Genomic DNA, 8,367 nt, shown 5'->3' with positions numbered 1-8,367 from the left:
ATCGGAAGATATTCATCTCCAATCTGGAGAAACGTTTCTCCAAGACACTTAAGAGGGAGGATTGGGAAGAGGCTCTGTAGCCCTTGGAGCCTCATCATGGAGATCTGGGAGAACATCAGAAAGGCTGGTGAGAGGGCTGAAGGTGCCTAAGCACTTAAATTTGTACCATTCTTTTTCCAGTGTCCTGACTCTATGCAATAGCAGAAACTAAGAGAGTTTTGGTTTCATTTAGGAGCCTTCATTCACTGGAGTTGAAGATTAAGAATTTTATTGGTCTTCTTTTGAGATGACTCATCTAGAGTATGAGAGAGCTGGTTTGCCAGATTAACTAAATCTGGAGTGGATATAGTTTCCCATTCCATCCTGGTCCTTTTTACTAGAAGGGGAAGGTCCTGGTTCAGCCCATTAACAGGCATAGAGTTAAACGCTACTCAGGTGGAATCAACATCTTAAGGAAGACCAGAACTTTCTTTAAATAAAGTCTGAAGTTAATTGTAATAACCATGAAAAGGTTCATCAGATATTTTGTGAACGCAAGCCTGAATTTTGTTCCAGTCAACAGGCTTCAGAAAAGCCCAGGAATTGCTTGACAAAGCCCCCTAGCGATTGACTAAGCCTGTTCATATAATAAGTTAGTGGGCTGGTCTCCCAGGTGAAATTCTAGAGACTTTTTAGGATTTTCCCTATTAGTAGTTTTCATCCAATGTTGAGCCTGGCCTTTACCGACAAACATATGAACTAGCAGATATGAGTCAGAGAAATGAGGTTGATTTGTCTGAATGACTATATTAAGTTCCAGGAAAGGGCATCATTCTTCCTGCTGGGCTCTGCTGTCATCACAGGGCATGAGAGCTCCCCTTTCTGGTCTCTCAACTCTATTTAATTGAAGTTTCTGTTTATTCAATTTTTACAGTGGGAATTGATGTAAAATCCAGTGCTTAAAATCCCAAAATATTACTTGAGTGAAACTAGGACCTCATCTTTGGAAACATTAGTTAGATTTTCAGATGTGTTTACGATTATTTTGTGGCCACTGTTGACCTCTGCTTTTCGCCACCATCATGACTCTCAGGAGGTGTAGCAGAAGCTGGTGATGGCAGGTTTCAGAGGGTCTGACGAATGCAATTCTATCTGCGCATTTCATCTTCTTCATCTCCCTCTATAAATTATAAATTGATTTTATTTTCTGTGACCTCTCATTGCTATTGGCACAGACCTGGAAGATAGCTTCCTCTAGCAGCTGCTGCTATATATAATTTTTCTCTATATGATTTCTGTTACTATATATGATTTGTTTTCTATATGATTCTGACCAGACTAGCTGTGATCCTGTTCACTTAGCTGTTCATTGACAAGTCCATCTAAACATCTGCAAATCAGGTCACCAGGCAAAGACCTGCTTTACCTTTCCCTCTTAAGTAACTACAGTAGGGCTGATCTTTGTTACTTGAGTTTTATTTTATGTACGCAATGATTTAGGAAAGTCTCTGGAAGGGGAAAAGGCTGGCACCAAGTTCTACACAATTGTAAGCTCCGGGCTGCACTTTCTGATTTTATAGCCTGCGGAACAAGGACATGAAGGAGGCCCTGAGGAAACCTCTTAATAAAGCCAAGTTGTACTAATTATCTTCATAGTTCTGCAAAATGCTCATCAAACACCTCCTCTGTTGCACTAATTGTCTGGGCTATCGTTATCATTAGCAAGTTGTTGCAGCACAGGAGGCATGGAACCAGCCCCCCAGAGGTACAGTATTTTCCAGTAAGGAGTTTCCCATAAAGCCTGCCTCCAGGGAAAGCAATGAAAGACAGAGGCAGAATGTCAGCAAAGAAATTCCGTATTTTAATGGGAAGAGATACTGATAAAGATTTTAAAGTAAATTGTGTAATGTTAACAACAGGGAAGACTGACATCAGCAGTAACATTAACACTGAGCTAGAGTAGAGAGAGCAAAACGGGATAGGGAGATGATGAGATGACAATTGCATAATGAATTTACGAGAACTACCAACCAAAGATTGCTTTATCATCTATGAGGATATTTCCTTATATGGTTAGAAATGTTTTGTCTGGGTGATTTATCATTTTGTTTTTAAGTGAGAAGTTACATGTAAAGTGCTTTGCATGGTACTTTATGGTCCCTCAGGGATGTTGGATATTTCTGTGGCTTCACAATTATTAGTGAGATTTACCCTCATTAAAACCCAGATAGAAAGTTTACTACTATCCTAAAGTAACCAGTTCCTGGGAACTCTGCAATGTCATTGAATGTGTAAAGATTCAGACAGGAAGTAGGAAGAAAGGTTGAATTTGGGAAGAGGTCTGGGAAACACTCTTCTGATAGTGAAGATCAGATACCTTACTGAAGAGTGGCTTTATTTCTCTCACTCATGTCACTTTCATTTGATTTGCTCCATAACTCTATGAAGTTGGTACTATTATTCCCAATTTACAGATGAGGTAGTTGGATCACACAGGGAGAGATTATGCATATTTCCCAAGATCACACAGGTAGAATGTGAAGGAGCCAGGATTCCAACCCAGACGGTCTGATACCAGGATCCATACTCTTAACCAAAATTTACCATGTCCTCTCTCTGATAAACTCTAAGTGGTTAGAGAATACCAAATGAAAGAGAAAAGGCTAAAATAAAAGCTATCTATATTTAGGATTAAAGTACTTTGGGGTATGAGAAAGATCTAATGGTCATGATATTTTCTAAGAGCCCTGAGGGACACCCACCCAGGGTGCCCTATCTCCACCAAGGAGAAGGTTCATGGCCTAACAAGGCACATTTCATACCCCAGGGTAGGGGGACATGGCAATATTTGCCCAGTAGGATCTCAGAATTTCTATGGACCAGTGCCTGCCATGTGCCTACCATCCTTCCTTTTTTCTAATGGGTATGTTTACCGTGGTTATCCTGCACGGTTCACCAATGTATGTTGGGTGTTTGTAGGGCAGGCAGATAACTTGTCTTTTTAGTTCATAATTCTTTAGACCAAGGGGAGCTGCATCTGGGCTGATAGAGATCACAAGATCCTAAACTTTGATCCCAATGATGTACAGCTGACCCTTCAACAACACAAGTTTGAATTGCAGGGGTCCACTTATATGTGACTATTTTTCAATACATACTACAGTACAACAGGATCCATGTTTGGCTGAATTCATGACTGTGGGACCATGAGTATGGAATCACTAATACAGAGAGCCAACTATGGGACTTGAGTGTTTGCGGATTTTGGTATTCGGGGCAGGTCCTTGAAGCAATCCCCCACAGATACCAAGGCATGACTTGTACTTTGTAGAGGCTTGTGTGGGTGGGTGGTCTTAGGTGGTGATGAATGTATTTTGCATGTGGTTCGGTGGTAGGAGTTGAGTATATATGGATGATAGGGAAAAGTGTTCTGAAAACTCCTCTTCCACTGTGAGTAGAATATACTTCCCTGCTCCAGATTGTTGAGCTTGACCATGTGACTTTCTTTGGCTGACAGACATGCAGACCGGATGTAAGCAAAGACTTGAATGTGTTTTGCTAATGGAACTTTGCTCACTTGGGCCTCTGCCACTGTTAGAACATGTCTTCAGTAGCTTGCTGACCCAAAGATGGTGAGAGACGTGTGAAACAAATCAGGAACCAAGCTGCAGCTTGGCTAAGCTAGCCCAGCCCAGCCTTGATAAGCCAAATCCTGGGGCCTATGAATGTGAGAGTAAATGCTTATTCTTGTGTGTCACTGAATTTGTCGGTGTTTGTACACAAGAGTAGCCTAGTAAACATTCCATCGTCAAATACTTTTGAGAATTGCTGCACAATACATACTTCATTTTGGAGATTTATAAAGTATATTATCACACGAAAGCCTCCGAGAAATTATTTAGCAAAGACAGTTTTCGTTATTTAACCCAGTTTCTAAGGCATCTTTGAGCACTAAATCATTATTTTGTATGTTAAAAGTAAAAAAAAAAAAAAAAAAAAAATTAAATGCTAGCTGGAGTTTGACCTAATATTTTTCTATTGAAGAGAGACATTTCCTTTTGTTGAGGAAAACATCTTAAAGGGCATCTGGATTATGGAATTTAAGAACCTCTAATGTACAGTCTGAATGGAAGGTATTTGGGTATTAAAGATTCAGATTATCATGCATAACAATACACAAAGAATTTTGAGCCTTCTCCCAGTAGATTGTGCATGATAGATAGGGATTTGGAAGATTGGGGAATTGGGAGAAGAGAAATATAAATAAAAGATGATCTCAGCAGAGAAAGATACGGGTCCTGTAGTAGCAGGCAGGCTTAAGGTGGAGGCGAGGAGCAGCCAGAGACAAATTCCTTGCGATGGAAATGGCTGGGGAATTTGTAGCACAATGACATCAATTATTCAATTCTAATTTTCTCCCTAATCTGTGTAGTACTATGAACCTCTTAAATTCTCTACAATATTTTTATTAAAAGTCGGCTACCCGGGCTTCCCTGGTGGCGGAGTGGTTGAGAGCCCCCCTGCTGATGCAGGGCACACGGGTTCGTGCCCCGGTCCGGGAAGATCCCACGTGCCGCGGAGCGGCTGGGCCCGTGAGCCATGGCCGCTGAGCCTGCGCGTCCGGAGCCTGTGCTCCGCAACGGGAGAGGCCACAACAATGAGAGGCCCGCGTACCACAAAAACAAAACAAAACAAAAGTCGGCTACCCAAACAAACGCACTGTGTTAATTTTGCTTTAGAGAGTGAAGGATAAAGACAAAAGGCCATGCTTCATGCTTGGCATGATGTGGTACTGGAAAGGGTGAGAAGTAATGGGAAGTGGGCACGAGTGTAAATAACGCTTTAGCGGAAGCAGGAAAACAGAGCCACGCAAATGCAAGAATGAGCCCTTGATTGTCCTTGGAAATTCTGGGGTGGGTTCTAGACTTTCTCCTGCACAAAGGATGCACAGAAGGTGAGGGGTGTGGCAGAGATTTCAGCCCAAATATTTGTTTGCACAAATATCTGTGCGCTTCCCTACATCCTCTAGGTTATATAGGCAGTAATGTTGAACCCCTGTGACTGGATTCAGGTCACTGTGATGTAGGTGGGAGGGAGGCAGACCAGGCCAGGTCCTTAGTGACAATCTGCTTGATCTTTCCCTGTCCTCCCCTGCACCAGCAGTCTTGAAGGTCACCTGCACGAAATGGCTTAGCTGCAAGACAGAGGAGGACTACTTATCCCACACTGGCGTTTCCACGGGTAAATTTAAATTTATTGTGTTAAGTCACTGTGGTTTTAAGGTAATTTGTTAATACAGCATAGCCCAGAGGACTCACCTCGTCCTCATCCAGTGAGCTCTGGGCGTGGATGTGGATGTATGTGTGGTCATAAAAATATGTCCTCTTGGGCTGTAGGGCCTGTGGCTTAGGCAGAGTCCATTAGCAACCAGGACCGACACAATTTCTAGTCCACTCACCAGGTGACTACATGACCTTGGGCCTTTGTCTGCCGTGTTTCCTCAACAGTACAGAGGAGGAATTTGTTATCTCTCTCAATCCCACAGGGGTCTTGTGAAGATGAAGAGAGTGCTTGCAAATAGTTAAAGCTACTCTGCAAGTATTAGACCTTATTAGGTTGACTTTCCCACATTTTTTTTCCTAAGTGGAGGATAGAGAGGAAAGAAATGGAATGTCCATTAAAAGGCACTTGTTAAGCCTGTGCCCTGGAAGCTGTTGGTCTCACACTCCTTTTTCAAGCGTAGGGTACCAGCGCTATGCTGTACTGTAATGGAGACTGAGGCAAAAGGAAAATCAGTAATACTGGTGCTCTTTATTTAAAATTTTGATATATATATATATTTTTATTCTGTACCTGTATTTTCATTCAATTTGTTTTATTTTATTATTATTATTCTTTTAACATCTTTATTGGGGTAAAATTGCTTTGCAATGGTGTGTTAGTTTCTGCTGTATAACAAAGTGAATCAGCTATACATATACATATATCCCCATATTCCCCCCCTCTTGCGTGTCCCTCCCTCCCACCCTCCCTATCCCACCCCTCTAGGTGGACACAAAGCACCGAGCTGATCTCCCTGTGCTATGTGGCTGCTTCCCACTAGCTATCTATTTTAAGTTTGGTAGTGTATATATGTCCATGCCACTCTCTCAATTCATCCCAGCTTACCCTTCCCCCTCCCTGTGTCCTCAAGTCCATTCTCTAAGTCTGCGTCTTTATTCTTGTCCTGCCCCTAGGTAAGTCAGAAAGAGAAAAATAAATACCGTATGCTAACACATACATATGGAATCTAAAAAAAAAAAAAAATTGTTCTGAAAATTTTGATATTTTATTCATCATAGAGATTTTTGCATTGATTTTTATTTTTGATAATATTATATGATTATTTACCTTGTTTACTAAAGGCTTTGGTGCCACCTTAACTTTTGAATCCGAGGTGAGTGCCTCACTCACCTCACCCTAGTCCTGGACTTGCCTAATACCATCCTGTACTGTGGCCAAAGCCCTACTCATTGCCCCAGGAGTAGTCCCTGGGCTTTCCTGTCCCTGTGAATTTGCTCACGCTGCTCGCCCTTCCTGAAGAGCTTTGCCCATCATTCTCCCGCCCCTCACTTCCATCCAAACTGCCTGCCAAAGTCCATGTCCTCTGGGAAGCCTTCCCTGATCTACCCCATCTATAAGTAATCTTGCCTTACTCTGACTCCCCATGGCACCTAGACTACACCTCACTTATGAGCTTAGTACCTGTTATCTGTAGGATGAATAATTATGTAACCTGCTAGGTTGCATAGTCCTTGTAGACTGGCATTGTGTTTTCTCTTTTACAGGGATTTGTTTCGTTTTGTATCTCCTGCTCTTCATTTAGAATGCTTAGCACGGTGATGAATCAGTGACCGATATGGTCTCATTTTCTCTTGGTTTGCATAATTGTCCAAGAAAACAATTATTCTATAATTATTCTGTTCTTCCCCATCTTCCTTATTTCCTTTTCTGAACTGAGCCATCTTGAAATTCAATGGCTTAACAAAATGCCTCTGAATTTGGGGTTAAAGAAATACTGCTGTGTTAAAAGATGCAGAGAGATGGCAAAGGCCATGCCAACAAAAAGGATATGCCAGTTTCTCCTCTGAGCAACATCTCAGGCTTTTGTTTTCCCTATGATTTCATTTGCTTTTAAAGCGGGGAGGCGAGGAGAGGAGACAGTGAAACACCTGACTTCCAGAGAGGGCAAACTTAGAAGACATGATGTGTCTTGTTGAGGTCTCTGTGTAGAATCTCCACTGTGTCCTTCTGAGCAATGTGATCAAAGCCTTGCATTCACAAAGCACCCTTATTCCTTCCAGGATGTGGCCACACTGAGGAAGGTACAGTTTCTGACATTGTTCTGACAGAGAAGTTAAAGCCAGAGACATCTCACTCATCGAGGGACTGTGTAGAACTGGGATTTAGGCTTTTTAGACCCCACTTAGTGGGTGTGTTGAAAGGCTTCGGGAGCTGGGACTGAGACCAGGAGTCTTGTTAAGAATCCACGTGAGTAACAGTTGCCTTTCCTTAGAGACCACATCAGCCATTGACTGGGGACTTCAGACTTTCAGAGACTATTGGTATCTTCGCCCAAAGGGATTTGCATTGGAGTCAGGAGCCCATACAAAGAGGCTTTTCTCCAATCTCTGCTCTCCTAGCCTGGAACTGAACAAAAACCAGAGTGAGGAATGCATGTTAACCAGGTTTAGCAAATCATGGAAACAGAAAGATTAAGGGAAGAGGGAGAAGAAAGTGCTTGACTGACCAGAACTGGCAAGGGACTTGAGGGTGATACATGCAGGGACTGGCATTCAGGCAGCTGTGACATTACCGTCCCCAAGTTGATTCACTAGTGTGTGTGTGTGTGTGTGTGTGTGTGTGTGTGTGTGTGTTTGTGTGTGTGTGTGTGTGTAGATTGTAGGGGGAGGGAGAAGGGCACTAATGCCTGCAGAGATTAAGTAACTTGCTCAGTGTCGTAACTGAGCAGATTTGGGAGGGCAATATCCACCCAGACCTCCTGCTACCCAGCCCAGTGGTCTCTCCCCAGACCCTTAGGACACTTCTCCAAGCAGTGGAAAAGAAACAATTTTTTAGAGACAAGGGAAAAATAGTGGACAAAGTGTGAAGAGGACTGGCCAGGTAAAGGTAACGTGGAATTCAGGTGAGAAAACTGTTCTGGTCCTCTTGGTTCATGCTCAGTTCAGGTCACCAGATCCAATGTCTTTTATTTAACATTTTCTCCAATATGTCAGTGCAACACTGGCCTAGCTGCCAAAGTCTAATGCTTTAAAGATGATCAAATATCTTCTCTACCCCCCTGCACTGCAACTCTGCCAAAGGACTTTCTATCCATTAGCACAAGAG

The sequence above is a fragment of the Lipotes vexillifer genome, unplaced genomic scaffold (genome assembly GCF_000442215.2).
Source record: "Lipotes vexillifer unplaced genomic scaffold, Lipotes_vexillifer_v1.1 scaffold977, whole genome shotgun sequence".
NCBI classification, from domain to species: domain Eukaryota; kingdom Metazoa; phylum Chordata; class Mammalia; order Artiodactyla; family Lipotidae; genus Lipotes; species Lipotes vexillifer.
The sequence above is the reverse complement of the archived record's forward strand: the minus strand, read 5'-3'. Positions refer to the sequence as shown.